At 47.4% G+C, this 21,846-nt stretch overlaps 1 protein-coding gene across 2 annotated transcripts in view; it reads left to right on the forward strand.

Annotated features, from left to right (window-relative positions):
- Positions 1-21,846, forward strand: part of MTCL3 (MTCL family member 3) — a 188,329-nt gene that overhangs the window by 82,821 nt on the left and 83,662 nt on the right. The window lies entirely within an intron of this gene.

The following is a 21,846-nucleotide window of genomic DNA, read 5'->3' on the forward strand; positions in this document are numbered from 1 at the left end:
ATCTGAGTGACTGGAGTTCCTGAGGGCAGCTGGTTGGCTTGTTGGGGTGAGTTCAGTGCACGTGGCCCAGATAGGCTGTCTATGCAGTTGTTAGGTCCCCCACACCCTGTTGTGCATCTGCAGTGACCAAGGTTCTTTGTGGCTTCTCCTGGCAAGGTAAGGCTTGGGTCCATCCCGCAGTAGGGGGAAATAGTGCAAAGATCCTGATGCTGCTCCTTCCTCCCAGTATAGGTGCACAGGTGTCCCTATAGTGGCCTCACTTCTCCAGTGACGATGCTGACCAGGTCACACTTCATGCTGGTCCCAGTGACCCCTGCTAGCATAGTAGGACACTGTATCTCTACTGCACACAAGCTCCTACTCGATCAACACTGTAGATTCTTTCATGGTAGCTCCTCTTGGCACACAAGGTCACCTGCTCACAACTGCACAAGATCTATAGCCCACTCTGCATGGCAAGTTGTCCAAGGCGGCCCCATCCAGGTTCCAGTGATGATCACAGTTCACTTTGCGGAAACCCCTTCTGGAATATGGGATAAGCAACTCCTAAATGCACACAGGCAATGCCCGTTCAGCACAACGATCTCTGCGACTCACTTCAGTGCTCCTTTGCAATATGAGGGTCACTGACATTTTCCTGCACACAGGCAACACCTCAATAGGCACAACAGTCATCTCCTCACACCTCTCAAAGGGACTCCAGTTGACAGGATTGCTCACTAGACCTCGCTCTCTCGACTGCTCTCCTCTTCCTCATGGGGCACACTGGTCTTGGCTGGCAGGCAAGCCTGGTGCTCCAGGCTCCAGGGCAGGTGGTCTTGGATTCCCTAGGTGATGTCCTCTCACACAGCTGGGAGACTAAAAGGCCGAACAGGCAGAAGTCTTGCAGTGCTTCTCCTCCTTGCACAGTCCATCTTGCTGTTTGACAGTTGACAATGTTGGGGGTCTCAACATCCCCTTCTTATAGTCCAGTCTAAACAAAAAATGTGTTTTAGAGTCTGTGCCTTTGAAATTTATGTTGGGAGTCTGCTTTCTTTTGAAGTGCCCTATCTTCATCTTGAAAGCAGTCCGCCACAGCAGGAGCAACACAGACCATGGGAGTGACTAGAGTTCACACCTGAGTGTCAGCTACAGTGATTAGTGCTTCACCATACAGTCCTGGGCTCCCAAAATGAAACCCAGAGTCCTCCATATATTTGACCCTTTACAGGTACACATACACTCAGCACATGTATTCAACATAGATGCCCTACACAGAACTGTTTCCCTCATGTCCTGCACCCCTCACAGGCATACATACACCCAGCACATGAATTCAACAAACATGTACTGCATACTACTATGCCTATCATGTATGGTACCACTCACAAGCACACATACACCCAGCACATGCATTTAGCATGCACACACTGCACAGCACTACATCTTTCATGTAGCGGATCACTCACAGACACACATATACCCAGCATATGCATTTAGCGTGCACTCACTGCACAGTACTGCTTCATCCCTGTATTGTACCCTTTCTGGGCACATATACACCTAGTGCAGGTATACGACTCATGCACTGCACAGCACTCCATACCCAACTGAAGTAGACCAAGGGTGGGGTGAGTTATGCTCATAGCAGCAGAACTTTAAATGAGTGAGCTGGAGGCTTCAATCCAGTGACACAGGTTAAAAAGGAGCTGTTCACTCCTACTAATCACTACACAGTATTCTGCCACAACCGTTCTCATGCTGCTTAACTCCTGGTAAAGTCAGTCGCCTTTCGCCAGTATGAGAGTAGTGCTTTGGGAGCTTCTCCTGGTCCAAGACGACTGCAGTCTGTGATGGCGCACATGCTTGATACATGTTTGCCTGTGACAACAAAAACCAGCATTAGGGATACAGACATGAGTACAGTTGGGGCACTTAGGGCAGGAGCGTACGTCCATTACCTCACAGACAACTTTTCCGTCCCAATATTAGCATAAAGTGAAATAAGCAATGCTCAAATAATTAATTTTTCCAGTTCTGGGACTCTGTCCTAAGCATGTCTATGTTCTTTTACTAACCGCCATCATCCTCCCTCCATCTGTCAAGCTGATCGCAGAGATTAATGTGACCGACCTGCCTCCAGAATCCACGCAGCAGCCTAAGCATATCTTCTTCAATTACCTCTGTTTGCTTCATATATGGCACATTCTGCATTTACAAAAGTGTGTATGGGCAATCCTTGGATATTCCTTGCGCGCGCAATAAGACATTTGCAGTGGCCCCGCAGGTGCTTCAGTGGATTCTACTGCTTGAAATCTGACTTGTGCAGCTGAGAAAATTGGGAGAAGCTAACAGCAAGCTCTAAGTGCTGCAAGAGTTCCTGTGGGCCTAGTAGTTTTCAGTGATGCTGAAACAATTTTCAGACTGGGCATGCTGCCGTCAATGGTACATCACTGAACTCATAAGAATTCTGAAAAATCTAAGCATCACACAAAGAACCAGTGTCACAAATGAGCCATGCCCATTCAGCAGGTGAGTGGTAAGTTTATACTTTGTAGCTGTTGCATTTAGGACCACAGTGTCACAAATATATTACTAATGCAGGGTGTGGAAGCACACGATCATTTAGAGACAGCACAGCATATTTTCCATTGAATTGACTGCTAAGTTTGTTCACACTTCTCCCTTCAAGAGCATTGAATCATGGATACATTCTTTGGGACTTCGAGTGCATACACTCAACCTTACACTAACACTCTATCTTGAATTGACCATATATTTCTCCCGCCCACAGACATGACCTCCACTTCACTATGCTTTCTTGTGGTATCTCAGACCATTCCCCCCGTTGCTTTGCCTCGGATTGTGCCAATACGTTGCAGGAGACCTATATAGCATCTGGATACTTGGTTCCTGACAGAAGACAGTCTCCTCTCTGAGGAACTGCAATCCTATTTGGAGACCATTGAGGGAACGGTCAAAAAGGTAGGTACATTATGGACGGCAAGTACACCCACAATTCGGGGTATAGCCAAAGCATTCCTCAAGTGCAGAGATAATGATAGACACTGGTGCATTATGGAACTTGAGGGCCCCATGCTCTGGCTTGAGGCTGTGAAAGCAACAGAAGCTCCTGAATCACTGACCAAACAATTAGAAATCAATATGACATCCCTAGGTCATCTACCCTTTTATAAGGCCCACCAATGTTGGTGTGCCTCAACCCACGAGTATATGAATATGGTGATAAAAGTAGTACTCTTCTTTATAAACTGGCCACTAGGGGTGTTAGTTTCTGACTCATTCCTAGTATTGCTTCAGGGTCCTTGGTTACCATCACAGAGGCATTTGCAAATGTATTTGCAGACTATTACAAGAAACTTTATGCAGATCAGCCAAGGCCTGCCCCTGAACTGGCCCAGACGTTAGTGCCGGATGCCCCCTGATTAATACAGATTTTAAAATCTAAGTCAAAATCTTAGCAACTAGTCCTTTACTCTTTGGGCCACCTAGATCAATGTGGCTTTATGCCTAACAGCAATTGCGTTCATGTAGTCCTAGCTGATGTCAGTGATATTGTGAAGGCAGTGGTCTTATTACTTGTGCACTTTTTAAAGGCCTTTGATACTGTTGATAGGAATTATCTTGCCTCAGTGCTGCAACATATGGGCTTTGGTTCTGCTTTCGTACTTTGGTGGCCCTTCAATAGTCACGACCAGGTCCTGGTCAACAGTGTGCTCTCTCACTAATTCCTGACTCGGTTCAGGACTAGAAAAGGTTGCCCCTTCTACCCACTCCTCTTCGCGCTGGCTAGAAAACCCCTATCTCATATAATTTGTTGGAAGACAGGATCGCATTATTTGCGGATTATGTCCTCCAGTTTCATGCTGATCCTGCAGTACCGGGCCCATGTCTGGTTAAAATCCTCCGACTCTTTGAAGATGCTTTGGGACACTGAGTCACCTGGCGAAATCAGTCCTAGCTCCTCTAAAGAGAGATAATGCAATGCTTGAATGGCAGTCTGATATACCTGTTCGCCTTCTGAGCTTCAAATACTTAGTGGTCCACATAGCAACAGTGCCGGAACTCACGCATAATTTCAAGCTTATCCCTGTCCTCAGATGGACTAAGATTAGTCTAGGTGCCTGGAACAATCTCCCTGTTAACATCCTGGACGGAGTTGCAGTGATCAAAATGATAATACTGCTCTGTTTCCTTAGTACCCTGCAGAACTTCCCACTTAATATTCCCAACACTTGGTTCACTGAAGTGGTGGTGGTGCTTCGGGCCTTCCTCTGGCTAGATCATCACTTGCGCATTGCTCAAGCTAAATGTTGTAGCTCAGTGTATGATGGTAGCCTGGAAGCACTAGACAAACTTCTATATTACAATGCATCTCACCTCCTGATTATAAATGATTGGTGGACTGGCGGGTGGAATGACTCAGCATACCAAGTTGAGCCGACCCCCCTTGGTTTTGACGAGGAGATGTATTATCTTCGTGGTTGACCTGTTTTCTTTGACACCCCGGAGGTCACCCAAATGATATTCTTGGTGTGGCAGACAGCCAACATATTCACTAGATGGGACGGGTGACTGACCCAACAAGCTCCTCTCTGGAGGAGGGTCTAGCTAGAACACAGCAGGGCTGGGTGGCTCCCGATACTGGAACCTGGTTGGGATTATGGTGCTGGGAGACGTGGTGCAGATCTACTATGCACTCTTTTGCAGATCTCCAATCTCACTTTACACTCTCCCACATTAAATTTCCCAAATACCTGCAGTTGAGATATTCCCTCAGACGTTTCCACGTCTGCTTGGCAGAATTAGCAAATGTTAGCCCTCTGGAGGTATGATTATTGAGTGTGGCCTGGGACGAGAAGGTATTTCTCAGGTATATTGCTCCCTAGTTTGTAATGCCCCAGAGACATTAGACGCAATCAGGTGAAAATGGGAGGATGGGTGGGAGAACTGGAGGAGGCGTAGTGGTATGAGGCTTTTAGTGCCCCCTGGAGCTCGTGAAATCTGCGCGACAGAGACTAATCCAATTACACTACCTCCATTTACCCTATATAACACCTCAAAGACTCTGGCATGTGGGCATTCTGCCTGAGCCCAACTGCACTTGATGCTCGTCCCCTGGAGCAGACTTTTTCCATATGGTCTGGCAATGTCCTGCGATCGCCCAGTATTGGAACCGAATAGGTAATTCCCTTTCTAACATTGTGGCCAGATGTGTCACACTGACCTCAAGGGTCATGCTTCTTGGCTTATGGATGAGTTTGTGGGTGCGAGGGGTGACAAAACACTGGTTGGTCTGGCTGCACTGGGAGCCAGGAGAGACATAGCAAAGACCTGGAAATTTCCACAGCCTCATAGCTTGACAGTGTTGAGACCTGTCATGAATTTGTGTGTCAAACAAGAAGAACCAATCTATGTGGCCAGGGGTTGTCCTCATAAATTCCATAACATTTACGGCAAATGATGGGCGTACTATTGCTTATCCTCTGTATTGGGAACCCGCCTGGGGAAGATGTGGCTCCTTTGTAATCTCTTGGAGCTGTGGGTGAGTGTGGAGTATGGGGCCTTGACCAGGATGCAATGCTTTTGTTTATTATGTTCTTGTACTCTCACTAAAATAAATAAAATCTGTTTGTTCAAAAAATGTCGAGCCATACAGTTTTACTGTTAAATCTTTATAGCACACAAAAGATAATGGCCCTCATTACAACCCTGGCGGTCGGTGTTAAAGCATTGGTAACACCGCCAACAGGCCGGCGGCAAACAAAATATGTAATCATGACCACGGCGGAAACCGCCAACACATACAGCCACATTAACAATCCGACAGCCACGGCAATAGTAACAAACACCGCAGCGGTAACCGCCAACAGCTAGGCGAAAGACAAGGTTCCCCCACTATTACAAAAGGCCTATCCGCCACCTTTTCCAGGGCAGTACCAACGACATCAAAAGCACAGCAGAAACAGTGTTCTGAAGGGAAGTGACTCACCTCTCGACACTCAAGGAAGAACCAGGACGCCATGGAGCCCGAGCTGCAGGTCTTCCCCATTTTGGTGTATCTGCTCATACACCAGGAGCACCAACGCCGGTGTCGATGACCACAGTGAGTACTGCACCTAGCACACAAGGGGGGGGAGAAAGAAAAAGAGAGTGACACACACACGCAACACCCAACACCCCCACACCCACCCTCACCCCAAACACCATACACACAAACACATCCAACAACATTACATATACACCCCAAAACCCTCAGGAATAACGCAAGGACAAAAGGAATGGAGTCACATTTGTGTAATGTAATATTAGAAATACTTAGAAATACGTTCAGAAATCAAAAATAGTATTTACAATATATACAATATATACAAAAGGCGGGACAATGCCCACTCAAAAATGTCCGTGGCCCACTGGGCCAAAACACATAGGATAAGCCCACACTTGACTCCTGCCTCAATACGGAGAGAACACTGCAGGGACATCAGGTTGAAAACACACAGGCACCTCAGGGGGACGGGGAAGGGGGGGGGCGCCTCAACCGGAAGATGGTACAACGCCACTGCTCCTGGAGGGGGCTCCATGCCCACTGCTTGGTCCGGGGGAGTGCAAGGCCACAGTCTCTCAAGTGGGTGGTTTGCCCACTGCTTGGTCCTGGGGAGTGCAAGGCCTCAGTCTCTCAAGTGGGTGGTTTGCCCACTGCTTGGTCCTGGGGAGTGCAAAGCCACAGTCTCTCAAGTGGATACCTTCTTCCAGTGGTTCTGGAGGGGGCATTGTGCCCAGTGTGCTTCATCCTGGCAAGGAGGGGCTGAGTGGATGCCTTCTTCCACTGGTTCTGGAGGGGGCTTTGTGCCCAGTGTGCTTCATCCTGGCAAGGAGGGGCTGAGTGGATGCCTTCTTCCACTGGTTCTGGAGGGGGCTTTGTGCCCTGTGATGCAGATGTTTTGGAGTGCAAGGTCACAGTCTCTCACTTGGGTGTCACAACAACAGCTTTTACAGGGGCCAGGATGCACTGCAGCCCATGTAGTCACCACTACACACTGCTCTCCAGCGGTGACAGCTGCTCATTGAGTTGCGGTTGCGCTGCAGGTGGCGGTGCTGGCAGTGGCGGTAGCCTCCGGGCCTTCACCTGCAGCCTCAGACGGCTGCCCACTGGGGCTGCTGCTGCTGGCAGTGGTGCTGCTTGTGGCGGTGCAGGTGGCGGTGCTTGTGGCAGTGCAGATGGCGGTGCTGGCCGCAGTGCAGGTGGCCGTGCTTGCGGTTGTGGTGGTAGCCTCCAGGCCGTCACCTGCAGCCTCGGATGGCTGAAGTGCCCCGGCTGTACCTGTTGTTGGGGTGGGCACAGGGGTGTCCGCCACTGCCAGGGTGCTTCCATCGGAGGAGGAGTCACTGTCTGTAGTGCCCCCTCCTGTCTCTGTCGTGGTGCTCCCCTCGCCCTACGTCCCACTGGTGCCCTCACCGTTGGTGGTTTCGGCCTCCAGGCCCATGTGGGATGCAGCTCCCTCCGTCGCCGGTGCCTCTGCTCCTCCGCCAGATTATGCTAATGCACACAAGGACAGGGTGACAAAACGAGGGGAGGAGAGACAGAGGATCCACTTGGTCAATACCAGCAACAGCACTACTGTTGGCGTACACAACACACAGGGATCAGCCCTAGGCACTAGGCCATGCACTACCAGTTACAAAGCTAGTCACCAGCCCATGGGGTACATTGCCCAACGCCATTAACTGCACACCTGAAACCAACAGGACACTGCCCAGTAGTATATGCCCACTAACACTATTGGGGTTGGAGTGCTGCAGAGCCTGCCTAGGGGCACCCACAGCCCACATCCCCCATCCCCCACCCAGGTACAACATTAACGCGTGCAAAGTCATTATTCAGAATCTGTACTCACCCCCTTGCGGCTGCTGTGGTGCCTTCAAGCGCCCATACAACTCCGGATAGGCCATCGCCAGGATGAGGAATATCAGGGGGGTCAGGGTACGACGGGCACCCCTTCCTTGTTGGGAGGACAGCCCCAGCTGGGCCTCTGCCGTCTTCCTTGCCCAATGGTGCAGGTCCCCCCACCGTATGTGGCGGTGGGTGCTCTGCCTGTCAAAGTCCCCCAGGGTCCGCACCTCCTTGGCGATGGCACGCCAAATACCCTTTTTCTGATGGGCGCTGTCCTGCAGGAAAATATGCATAGAAAAAAGGGATTAGTTATACCGTCTGGACTTTTACACTCAGGGCCCACAATATCCCTCCAATCCCCTTACGCACAGACACTGACCACCAGACATGCAGCACTTCCAGGACCCCTCAGCCCCCACTACACGAGGCTAACACACACAGCAATCCATACGTTCATGGCCTACGCATCATGCTCACAGTGTACTCACCTGTTTGTCTGGAGGACCATAGAGTAAAGTGTACTGGGGTAAGACCCCATCCACCACTCTCTCCAACTCCTCCGAAGTGAAGGCGGGGGCCCTTTCCCAGACACTCGAGCCATTGTCGCTTCCAGACACAGGTCACAGCAGCACTTGCAGTGTAGGTCCTCTCCTGTTGAATGTCAGGTAGCAAGTGAGTGAATAGATAGAAAATGGCAGTCACATCCACGGCAGTGCGTACCGTCACCGCCGGCGTACATTGCCATTGGCTCCTGGAACCCATAGGGCCCAATGAAAACCAATGCAAAGTTGCACGGCGGAATAACCTCATTTCTACTTGTCTCTCCTCACAGGTCAGGCAGCAGCCATTTCAGGGGGGCACAGGCCATGGCACCTAACTGCGTCACAGCAGACATTGGCACATCAACTGACTTTCATATTCACATACTGTTTCTGTAAAGGAAAAAAAGCATTTTTCATTTCACATATATGTGAATATGACCCTCTGCTCTCCGTTTTCCACCTTAGAGTTCAACCGCTGAGGATGATTAGGAGATGGAGACATACCCCCATGGACAGACTCCTGGTGGACCTGGGGACAATGGAGGACAGACACATTATCCTTACCTTCAGATTTGATAGGGCCACAATCCAAGAACTGTGTGCTCAATTGGAGTCAGACCTGATTTCAGCTATCCGCCAGCCCACAGGTATCCCCCCTCTAATGCAGGTCCTGTCAGTGCTCCATTTCCTGGCTAGTGGTTCCTTCCAAGCAACAGTGGCCATGGCATCAGGGATTTCTCAGCCTATGTTCTCCAACGTGTTGGCCAGAGTGTTGTCTGCCCTGATGAAACACATGCGCAGCTACATCGTATTCCCCCAGTTGGAGGATTTGGCCACAGTGAAGGCTGACTTTTATGCCCTGGGACATATCCCCAACATCATTGGTGCCATTGATGGTACACATATAGTATTTGTACCCCCCCGGAGAAATGAACAAGTGTTCAGGAATATAAAAAGCTTTCACTCTCTGAATGTGCAGATGGTGTGTTTGGTGGACCAGTACATCTCCCATGTGAATGTCAAGTATCCTGGCTCTGTACATGATGCCTTTATCTTGAGGAATAGAAGCATTCCATATGTGATGTCTCAACTCCAGAGGCACTGGGTGTGGCTAATAGGTGAGCCCATGGTCCCCACCAAGTTGATGTAGGTATATGGGTGTGGGGTGGGCCCTAAGGGTGAGTGTGTGTCTAACAGGTATCCCTCGATATTTGCAGGTGACTCTGGTCTCATGGCTACTGACACCAGTGAGGAATGCCAGCGCAACTGCAGAGGAACGTTACAATGAGGCACATGGGCGAACATTGAGGATAATTGAGCACACCTTTGTCCTCCTGAAGGCCAGATTCCGGTGCCTCCATCTGACAGGTGGATCCTGTACTACTCACCCAAGAAGGTGTGCAAGATCATCGTTGCATGTTGCACAACGTGGCCTTGAGACGCCAGGTGCCTTTTCTGCAGGAGGATGAGCCTGGAGATGGTCTTGTGGCAGCGGTGTAGCCTGTGGACAGTGATGAAGAGGAGGCAGAGGAAGAATATGTTGACAACAGAAGTTCACTCGTTCAACAGTACTTCCAGTGACACACAGGTAAGTCACTGTAACTTCACTTTCCATTGCAGTTTTGTGTTAGACATTGAACTTGCAGTCTGATTTTCCTAAGTCTATGGCCACTTACTGTACCCTTTGGCATCTCTATTTTCAGATCTCTGTGCCCCACTCTGGCTCCTGGTGTGTTTACTGCTGCCCACTACAGGTCATACCTATGTTTATATGATTGTACATTTGAATTTCAATGTATACAGCTTGTTAAACTAATGCATATTTCAATCATTTCACAGACTCCATACTTGTATTTGTTCCAAGGGTGTTTATTTATGTGCTAATAAGTGGAGGGGGTATTGCAATGGGCTGTGTTGCTGATGGAGGAAAGTCCAGGGTAGAGTCCAGTCTATTTGTATCACAGGTGCATTGTCCAAGGGAGCATAGGAAGGGGAGTAATGGCACTACAAGGTGGACAGGGTGACAGAGTGGGACACAAGGGTGACATTCATGAGAGTCTTATTTCCTTGGGGGGGTCTTGGCAATGTTCTCTGGCTTCTGCCTGGATCGCAGGGACAGTTTGCGGGGTGGTTCTCCTTCTGCAGGGGGTGGGGTGCTGGTGGCCTGTTGGCGGGGCCTCCTGTCCACTAGTGTGGGCGAAGGTGGAGGGCTGTTCTTAGGTGTGGCTAGTGTCAGGGGCCCGTTGGTGTGCCACTGCCTCCCTCATGGTGTTGCCAATGTCTGCCAGCACCTCTGTTATGGTAACCAGGGTGCTGTGGATGTGTTTGAGATCTTCCCTGACCCCCAGGTACTGTCCCTCCTGCAGCTGCTCGGTCTCCTGCAACTTGTCCAGTATTTGGCCCATGGTCTCCTGGGAATGGTGGTATGCTCCCAGGATCCCTGCAAGTGCCTCCTGGAGAGTAGGTTCCCTGGGCTGTCCTTCCCCTGTCGCACAGCAGTCCTCCCAGCTTCCCTGTAGTCCTGTGCCTCTGTCCCCTGAACCGTGTGCCCACTACCACTGACCCCAGGTCTCTGATTGTCTTCGGTTTGTGGGGTGGCCTGGGGTTGTGATAGTGGGGTATATGTGAGATGGTGGAGTGATGGGGGTGAGGGTAGGGGTAGGAGTTTGTGATGGCATGCAGGTAGGGTGGGGGATATATTAATAGAGATTTGACTTATCAGAGTCCAGTCCTCCTGCTACTCCTGCCAGGCCCTCAGGATGTATGATCGCCAAGACTTGCTCCTCCCATGTTGTTAGTTGTGGGGGAAGAGGTGATCGTCCACCACCAGTCCTCTGTATGGCTACCTGGTGTCTTGCTACCACGGAATGCACCTTCCCCTCTAGGTCGTTCCCTCTTCCTGATGTCATCCCTTGTTCTTGGGTGCTGTCCCCCGGCGTTGACCCTGTCCACGACTCTCTGCCATAGCTCCATCTTCCTTGCAATGGATGTCTGCTGCACCTGTGATCCGAATAGCTGTGGCTCTACCCTGATGATTTCCTACACCATGACCCTTAGCTCCTCCTCTGAGATCCCGGGTGATGGTGTTATATGGCACTGATTCAGTGGGTGCTCCTGGCTTGTCTCTCTCTCAGTTGGCAATATTTTTTTCCGTTTGTGGGTATTGTGGGTGGGTGTTTTATATTGGATTGGGTGTGTGGGTGTGGTGTGTGTATGTGTGTTAGGTGTGTGTAGTTTGAATTGTCCAATGTGGTGTAGTTTTGTATGTGTGTGTGTATTTTGAACGTGGTGGTGTGAACTGCCAATGGTTTACTGCGGATGAATGACCGCCATGGTGATTCGTGGGTCATGATGCTGTGGGCGTATTTCTGTTTGCGTAACGGTGTGGGTTTTGGTACCGCCAGTTTATCACTGACCTTTGGGCTGGCGAACTTGTGTGGGTGTCTGTAAAGTGATGGATTTCTCTGTGTGGGTCATAATACCCATAACTGTATACTGCAGCGGTCACGGTATGTTGGCTGCAGTCAGCACGGCAGTCGGCGGCACACCGCCAGGGTTATAATGAGGGCCAATGTGTGGAAAACTGGGTTTCAGTGAATATTTGTCATTTGCCCATCAGTAAGTAAAGAACTTGATTTGTTTTGATCCACTTAAAATCTTGCTTCAGAATTCGGCAAAAAGTTATTAATTTTTGCTTTCCTAACTGATGGAAATGAAGCTGTTGTACTTGGGCTAACTCACACCTCTGGGCACTGGTGCATTGCACCAGCTGCACCAGTTGTAGTCACGTCCCTGAGAACGTCTTGCCTGTACAAATTCAGGCACGTAGGCAAAAAGTTCCTCAAAGGAGGGGCCAGTTGCTCAGCATACAGCAGGTGGAGGACCATTAGAGTACCCCATCTTTTGGTAGTGGGCATAAAGGTGATAACCAACAGTACTGAGAAACTCCTATGCACAAGTGCAGTCCTTGACTGCATCCACCTGTGAGGATTGTGGCATTGCCCCTCCTACCGAGGGTAGGCTACTGGTGCCCCTCCAAGACATTTACAGTGGGCACAAGCAGCGCTGTTGTTTTGTTCTGTGGCCGCATCTTAAATGTTTGCCTCTGAGAGGTGCCATGTGGCCACTATAACCATAGATACAGTTTTTGACTTCTCCAGTCTCTTGGAGCATCTAAGGGCAAACCTCAGCAGTCTCTGAGCTTCCTGTAGAGAAACACAGAGTGGAGGTTTGAACCACTGCTCTACTTCTCCACTGCGTTGTCTACAGTACCCATGCCTGATCCCAGAGTTAGCATATGTGCTGACATCAATGCATTATTTAGCACACACACTCAAAGTCCTTTTTTTTAGAACCACTAAAGGTGTGTACCACTGGTTTTTCGGTGCTTGGAATTTGTTTTTATGCTTGATTAGTTAAAGTTTTAACAACATTAATTTCGTGCTACTTTCTTTGTCTCGTCTTGGAACCTCACCTTGTCCGATGGGACTAATTGACTTTAGTGCAACGATTCATTAACTGGGGTATAAAAGGGATATGGCATATGGAAATAAATCTTCTCCTGATTTGCCAGCCTGCCAGATACAGATTGATAATCAACAGAATGTAAAATACATTAAAAAATAGCCTTAAGTAAAAATAAATCTTGTGATAATAGTGAAATGATAAGTTAAGTGGGATGAGTCACCCATCCCACACATCAGAATCATTTGCAGTGTGAAGTTTAATCTCTTTTTTGTGATGATGCAATTTATACCTTTTTGGCCAAACAAATGTTAATGACAACATTTAAAGGCCTTACTGTGTCAGAATGCAGTTGCAGTTTGCTGCTCAGCATGACCTGAACATGAGTGGTAGATAAGCTGCTATCCAGGCAATGGGGTCCTTAGTTTTAAGTGGGGATTTTAGTTTCATTCAGTGTTTGAGTCCTGATACTTGTTATAGTGATAGGAGACAAGCAAAGCCCGGAACTGCCAAATTGATGGCCATAATTAAACAGGAACTAGCATTGGAAGACCTGTGGCTGCTGGAAGACCCGTGGCTGACAGCTCAGCCCAAATTCTTCCAATACACTTATTACTCTTCAAGGTTTCAGACTACCTCGCGGCTAGATTTTTTTGTTGTTCCATTAATGCTGAGAAAAGGCATTAGTGAGATAAGAGCGTTCAATAGTCTCTTTAACTTCAATTTTATATATTAAACCAAGGACCCGACCACAGTGGCAATTTGATTATCACGTATAAGACAAAACAGATTCGGGCTAAGATGGTCAGGATCCAGGAACTCCAGGGGGCATTAGAGGATGCTCAGAGATGCCTATGGGGATTAGGAGGGCATCCCTCATCTACGTTAATCTATAAGACATTTCAGGATCAAATGCATAAAGCAGAGCAGGAATTAAGAGATGTTTTCCTTTCGGAGGAAATAGCAGGAGGAAGAGCATATCAGCAGAAGCTCCATGAAGAGTCAGCAGGTGGGGAAATTCCTGACATGAATGGCTAAATTCTGTAGAAATAAACCACTGGTTAATAAGATTAGAGATCTTATTACTGGGACCCCGGAGACATAGGCCCTCATTCTGACCTTGGCGGTTTTTTCGCAAGACCGGCGAGTTACCGCCGCGGTGAAGACCGCCGACCGCGGCGGTATGCCGCTGTGCGCATTCTGACCGCTGGGAGCGTACCGCCGGAAAACCGCCAGCAGCCACACTGGCGGTCGGCGGGAAAGTGGAGACTGGTCAACCTCCACCGCCACGCCAGCAGAACACCGCCCACAGAATTACGACCCACATTTCTGTGTGGCGGTCTTCTGTTGGCGGTCTTCTGTTGGCGGTCACCTCCCCATGGCTCCTGTCACCTCCCGGAGGACCAACGCACAAGGTAAGTTGATCGTCCGTGAGGGGAGGGGGTGGGGGGGTGTTGTGTGATGTGTGCGTGCATGGGGGTGTGCGTGGGAGTGTGTAGAGGGGGTGTGTGAGTGCGTGCATGCGGGCGGGGAGTGCTGCTGTGCCTATGGGCAATGTGTGTAGTTCGGCGGGTGCGCATGTCGGCATGTATGTGTGCGGGTATGTGTCCCCGTTGTGTATGTGTGTGTGTAGGGGGTGTGTATATGTGCATGTAGGGGGTGTGTGCATGTCGGGGTGCGTGTATGTGCATGTCGGGGTGGGGGTGGGGAGGGGGTTCGTACCACCTCTGGGGGGTTGCAGGGGGGTGGAGGGTGGGGGGGGAGGACTCGGGGGGCAGTGGGGGGTGGGGGAGACCCCTATCAGTGCCAGGGAAGGAATTCCCTGGCCCCGATAGTGCCTACCGCCATGGTTCGCATGGCGGTTCCCGACTGCCAGAAACCGCGGCGGTAAGCAGGGTCATGATACCGTTGGCGGTCTTGGGTCGACCGCCGGACCGGAGTGCGCAGACTCCAGCCCGTCGGTCATGACCGCCGTGGCTGTCGGAGTGGGGAAGTGGCGGTCGGTCGCGGCGGGGACCGCCGCGGTCAGAATGCCATTTTTAATACCGCCGGTCTGTTCGCGGTCCGACCGCCGTCTCTCCGCCGACCGCCAAGGTCAGAATGAGGGCCATAATCTGCCAGAATTGCAGATGTCTTTTTTAGGCACTATGAACATATTTATGAGGAAGTAGAGATGGTTTCTGAAGCTGAGTTTGAAAGGTATTTTGAGGAGCTGCCGCTCCCACAGATTCTAGCTACTCAGAAAGATAAATTACATGGAATAATATCTCCCAATATATTAATACAGACCTTAACAGTATGGCTAATGCTAAGGTGTGTGGAGGGCATGGCATTCCCATAGAAGTATATAAAACTTTCTTAGAGGAATTAATGCCATTACTACTAACCCTCTTTCACTGTATTCAAACAGGGGAGACTATTCCTAAAAACTTTAAAGAGTCAGTTATGGTCAGCTTTTTAAAACATGGTAAGGATTCCTCAAAACCTAGCTCCTACTGCCCTATATGCTACTGAATGCTGATTATAAACTTTTTATGAAAATATTTGAAGATAGGTTCACATTATGTGCACAATCAGTAATCTGGAGTTGGCTGCAGGAGTGTTGTGGTGGACTCGTCAAATGAGAGGATAGCATCATACCGGAGGACTGGAGGAGAGGGACGGCAGTTGGTGTGTGCCGGGAGCCTGGGGGAGGACTGGTATTTGGCATCTGGTGGTAGGTCGGGGGGGACTGAGGAGGGGTGGCACCCTGCGGATCGGGTGGATTCTGGCGGGTGGCGACAGGAGAGGTGGTGGGTCAGATGCGCTGGAGGTGTCGGTCGACCCCGCGGATTAGGGTGGGCCACGTTGTGGTCTAGGGCTGCTGCTGACTTCCAATGTGGAAGAGAAGCAGCAGCACAGATACCGTTTCGGGGGAGGTACACCAGAGTTGGCAGAGCCAGCACAGGGAGCAGCTGGCAAGAAAGTGGTGCAGGCGATTCCTGCATGAGAGGAAATGAAAAAGAACAAGGGCAGGAGAAGGAGCAGGAGAAGGAACATGTGGTTGAAAGCGAATGCAGAGGTATGTGTGTCGAATCTGATATAATGGTGCCCCCCAGACCTGCAGAGGAGATTGTGGAGACATTGGAAGGTGTAGGAAGAGGTGGAGGGAGGAAGTGGGCCTGCGGGAGAAACAGTAGTGCCACTACAGCCCCCCCTACTCACTCAGAAGCTGTAGAAGGGCTGTAATTAAGGAAAAACAGGTGTAAGTCTTCAGCCCCCTCTGAAGCAAAGGGTGCCTAAAAGTAATACCCACCGTAATGGGAATAAAATAAAAAGGAGTACCATCTTGGATAAATTGGGCTCTGTAGAAAACGCAGAGGTGAAGATTACCCCGTCATTGAGAGCATATTTTAGAATTCCTCTAACTAGCCAGGAGGCAGGACAAAAGGTGGAGCAAGCCATGGCTCAGGGTAATATTCAGGGTGGCTTTGATGAAGCCATGACATTGGTAAACCCTTTGACTCAATCAGCGGAAACAGCCCAACATGGACAAGGAGACAGGGGGATATCTGAGCCAGAACTTGTTATATCTCTGACACGGATTAAACATGTAGATGAAGTATTAGATGATCGAATGGATTCTTCTGCTAGACTACAAAATTGTTCTCCATTACAAGGACCGGGGATGCAGATACTGCAGGAAGGTCAGGGTGGACTTAATCAAAAGGGGCCGTAAATAATTAGGGAAGAAGATCTCGTGAAAGGGAACAATCATGATGTTGATGCTAGTTACTCTATTACATAGATGATGAGAGCCCTATCAAAAGAACTGAAGGGAGGTTTTGAGACTTCCAATATAACCAATTAGAAATCAGAAATCTCTGCGAGGATCTGGATAAGAAAATCGATGACTTAGCCAGACGAACTGCAGTTGTACCGGTGAAGGTGGGAGATTTGAGGGCTGTAGTGGAAGAAAATAAGGAAAAGATTCAAAAACTGAGAGTAAGAGAAAAGGAGGTTATGGTTAAGCTAGAAACACTGGAGAATAATTAAAGGAGAAATAATCTCAGGTTTTTAAAAGTTCCTGAGGGGTTGGAAGGTGATGATTTGAAAGGTTTAGTGGTTCAGTTAATAAAACGAGAAGGCCTGCTAGGAGACGGAGATATTGATATTGCGAAAGACATTCAAAGAGTACACGAGGTCCTGGCAAAAATGCCCCCTAATAGGGAAAAACCCAGGAAAGTTCTGGTTTGTTTTCATGCGTATGGAATTAAAGAGTGTATTTTAGCAGCGGCACTAAAGAAGAAATCCCTTTCAGTGGGCGGAGTCCCTTTTGAGATTAGAACAGACCTTGCAAGTGTAACATTAAACAAACAGTGGGAGATGGGGAAAAGAATTGATACACTAAAGAAGTTGGGGGCAACAGCCCAATTAAGGTTCCCAGCATCCTTAAGAGTGATGACAAATAATAAAATGTACAGTTTTAGGGATTGTAACGAGATGGATGAGTTGATCAGGAGTTTAGAAAAAGTGGCTGAATAAGTTCCACTCCTTTTAGCTAATGGTGAGCTCGTTATGAGATAATTAGTGTTGAGTTAGAGTCCGGCAACAGTTTCCTCCCCTCAGATGTTACACCTGATTGAAGGAGCTATGGGGGTGGTTCTCCCAAGGTGTCTGGGGATGAGGTAGGTTGGAGTGGGCGAGGGGAGGGGAGTTATGGGGTGCACAAGGTGGGGAGCAAAAAGGGAAAAGGAAAAAAAAGGAAAAAATAAAAATTAGGTCCTCAGAAAGGTGGACTTTGAGGGTGGGAAGAGGCGGCGTAACTACAGGTGCAGATATATTTGGAAGTTGGGAGTGAAGGTTTTGAATGTCCTGTCTTGGAATGTTAATGATCTACGGATAAAGAGTAGACAAAAAGGAGGCTTGTGCAATATATGAAAGATACTCCTGCTGATGTTTTGGTATTGCAGGAAACACATTTGTCTTGGCAAGAGTGTTTGGAAGTGTTCAAACCTTGTAAGTGGGTACAACAGATAGTCAGAACTAATAGTGCTGGAGGTAGTAAGGGAGTGACTATTCTCATTAAGAACTGTCTGAATATCTCTGTTGTAGAAGAAGTAGTTGATAAGTCCGGGAGATAGGTGGTTGGCACATTAAGGGCATATGATTTTGTATTCATATTAGTGGGTTATTATGGGCCCAATAGAGATGATGTTTCCTCTTTAGTAGAGCTGTTTCAAATTCTGGTACAATATCATGATCCTATAATTTGGATGGGAGACTTTAAAGTGGTTATGAATTATGAGTTGGACAGGTCTGCTGGTAATAGGTCACAGGTTAATGAGAAGATGCAGGCTCAGGTTTGTTTGATGATGACGCAGTTTGGTTTATGTGATGTCTGGAGAGAGAGTATGGGGTTAAGAGAGGCTATACGTACAGTAATAATAAATATGAGCATCAATCAAGGATTGACTATGTATTAATTGATGAGGGCTTGAGAGAAAAGGTGGAGGAAGTATTGCATGTAGGCTCCCACCTTTCGGATCACTCGGCTATTAGTCTGAAGATAAGAATTCCAATGAGGGGAGGAGAAAGTAGGTGGATGTTAGATAGAACAATATTTATTTAACACAAGCTTTATTCGGTCGTAAACCATCAAAGCAAAGAGAAAACACCTAATTTGTATAAATACTTGTACAGTAAAATCCATAAAAAATAAGTAACAACAATAAAACATCATTCATTATTAATAAGAACCAATAAAATCTATCAGCGCATTACCCAGAGCAAATCTAAATTAGAACTACAGCAGTTTAAAAAAAATGCTTTTGTATATACCATGCGGCCTCAAGAAACCTGCTAACTGTATGAATCACAGTAACAGAAGTATGACTCTTTAAAATTCTGAGAACTGTGACAAATTGCCTAAAACTCAACGTCTGACAAGCTGGGCGAATCCACTTGCAATGAGGAAGGTTGTACGCTGAACAGAAGAACATAAAATGTTCAACTGTTTTCGGAACAGTTTTACAACATGGGCATAATCTAGTTTTCGTCGATAGCCTCCAGCTATTAACATAAGCCAGTAGCGGTAAACACCCATAATGGAAACGACAAACTCTTCCCCAAAATATTGGGGATGAGATCTAAATAGGACTCGAACTCAGGGTACCATTTAAAACCAAGAAAGGTATTGGTCAATCGTCCGTGTGATAAACCAAGGATGTAATTATTTCTGACATGAGACCAATATGCTTTTATCAAAAACAATTTATGGGCCTTCTCTAAATCCTGTGGGTTCTCCCAATAATTCCTAAGGCCCAGGGTACAAAACCATTCGAAAACATGCCTGAAACATGGAATTGATGACACATTGGGTCTGTTTACAAGATCAGAAAGAGAATCCTTGTAGCTAACAAGCTGGGGAGTTGTCCAAATTCTTGCCCAAAAGAGTAGTGGTTTCAAAGCTATCACGTCAGAGATGCGATTGAAACCAAGATACAAAAAAATGGGTATCAAGGGGGTACTGCCTGGGCACACGAGTAATGCTTTGGCAAAATTGTTCTCACCCACTGCCAATTTAAAATTCTTACAAGAGCCCCACACTTCAGCGCCATAAGTAGCAGCGTTCTGTGCTTTGGCTTTATAAATCTTAATGGCTGGAGAAACCGCTTTTGTAGTTATGCTCTTATAAAAATGCAGAATGGTCCTAGATCTATGTTGAAGAAGGGATACACTCTTGTTGATCTGATCTTCCCAAAGCAGTTTGTTAGAGATCCTCACACCCAGGTAATCTATTAAATTTACCTTCCCCAGAGGAGCCCCAACTAGAGTAATAGTACATCTCTTAGCTGAACGAGATCTAAGTACCATTAATTTGGTCTTACCAGCATTTAGTTCCAGCCCATAATCATTACAAAAGGTCGTGGACGTATCCACCAGGATCTGGCGACCCATTGGGGTCTTAGAAATAAGGAGAGAGTCATCTGCAAAAAGCAATATAGGAATCTTCTGATTATTCAAGGATGGAGCATCATTTTGGCAAAAGAAAACAGCTTGTACCACCTCATTTATATATAAAGTAAATAAGGTGGGTGCCAAAACACACCCTTGACGAACTCCCTGTTGAATAGCAAGATGGTCTGTCAATTCACCCTGGTTGCCCCACCTCACCTGAGCGTATGTGCCCCCGGGTAATCTTTGTAAGAGGTGGATTATGTTTGGTGGAGTACCAATTTTGTATAAAACATCCCATAATTTCCTTCTAGGGACCATATCAAACGCAGACCATAGGTCGACAAGGCAACATACAATTTTTGTTTGGCAAGCGTTACATATTTCCAATATAGGAGTGCCAACCTAAGAACCTGATTCATAGTACTAGTTTTGGGGTGAAAACCTGCCTGAAGTGGGACATCTCGTAACAGGAATCAAGCCAATCTGTAAGCCTTCCCATAAGTTGTTTAGAAAAAATGTTTTGAAGATTATCAATAAGGCTAATCGGTCTATAGTTTCCAGGTGAACTCACCACTCCCTTTTTATAGATAGGAACTATTTCGGCCCCTTTCCACATACTGGGTATGAAGCCCCCTGCTGCTATTGCGTTGCATAACATGTTTATATAACTAGACCAAATCACCGGCTCAGACTTATATAGGTCCCCTGGTATATTATCTGGGCCAGGAGCTTTGGAGGATTTCAAAGAATTAATTGCGGCTAATGTCTCCTCTAAGGTAAAGACTATGTAGTCATCTTGTTTACACGTGTCCATCCCCAGATTGCCGAATGTTGGATTCACTACAGCAAGCTGTTGGGAATGGAAGTTACAAGGAGACTGATCACATGGCATAGCATAAATTTAGCAAAATGGTCGACCCAGCTCTCAGGTTGAATGTGGGTGCAAATTATATTCTTGCCCCCTCTCTGTCTATCAGATAGCACTTTCCAAAAGGGTATGTTATTATTCAATCTGGCAGCATTCAATAAGTTCTGCCAAGTTAATTTGTCTTGACTTTTCTTGGCCTGTGGCTTTAATAGGCTGATCTGGCTGTTCTAATCGCCCCCTGAGAGCGGGACACAATAGTTTGTTTCAACAGGTGTATGGCCTTTGAACAATCTTTGTTAAACCATTCTTTATCCTTTAATGTGTGACCAAATGATTTAGTGGAAGTTCTTTTGTAAACAAATATGTGTAGCTTATCTATCAATACCTCATGGATGGTAGGAATTGGAATATCAGCAACCTTGTGTCCCTCATAATCTGCCATAACACCAATGAACAATTTATAAATCTCTCTGATCGTACATGGGTTGGACAAAACCTTTGGCCAGCTAACACAGGTAAGACTACTGTTCAATTGTGGCTCGGGGACAACAGTATGATGGGTATTCAGAGACCTCCTGAAATCAACACTACATAAAATAAGAAGCAGAGGATTATGATCACTACCTTGGCAGAATTCCACTTTCATATCCTCCAATGTTGGCCATAACCTGTCGTCCAGTAGAAAATAATCAATAACACTAGACGATTCCCCTCGTTTAAAGGTAAATGCAATGTCTGGATCGGAAGATGTTTGACCATTACAGGCCCTTAGACCATACTTGAGACACAATGAAGTCAGCTGTAAAGCCACACAAGAACGACTACAAAATTGCTCATTAACCAAACGAGGAATACCCCATTTCTCGTCCTCTTCATCAGCTAGGTCTCTACTTAAATAAGAGGGTTCAAATGTGCAGTTCATATCTCCTGCAACTACTACCTTAGTATTAGGTGGCAAGGTATCTAAATATTCAAATAACTGAGTTATAGTCTGAGATTCCTGTACCCGTGGCACAGACCTTGCGTAAACGTTAATTATCACAACCATAAGACCTCTGTTAAATGCTAGCTGCACACCTAACATACCAGTGGAATACATTTTTAAACTGTAATCACTTATAAAGAAGTACCAATAAACC

Source organism: Pleurodeles waltl, chromosome 5, assembly GCF_031143425.1.
Source record: "Pleurodeles waltl isolate 20211129_DDA chromosome 5, aPleWal1.hap1.20221129, whole genome shotgun sequence".
Classification (NCBI taxonomy): Eukaryota; Metazoa; Chordata; class Amphibia; order Caudata; family Salamandridae; genus Pleurodeles; species Pleurodeles waltl.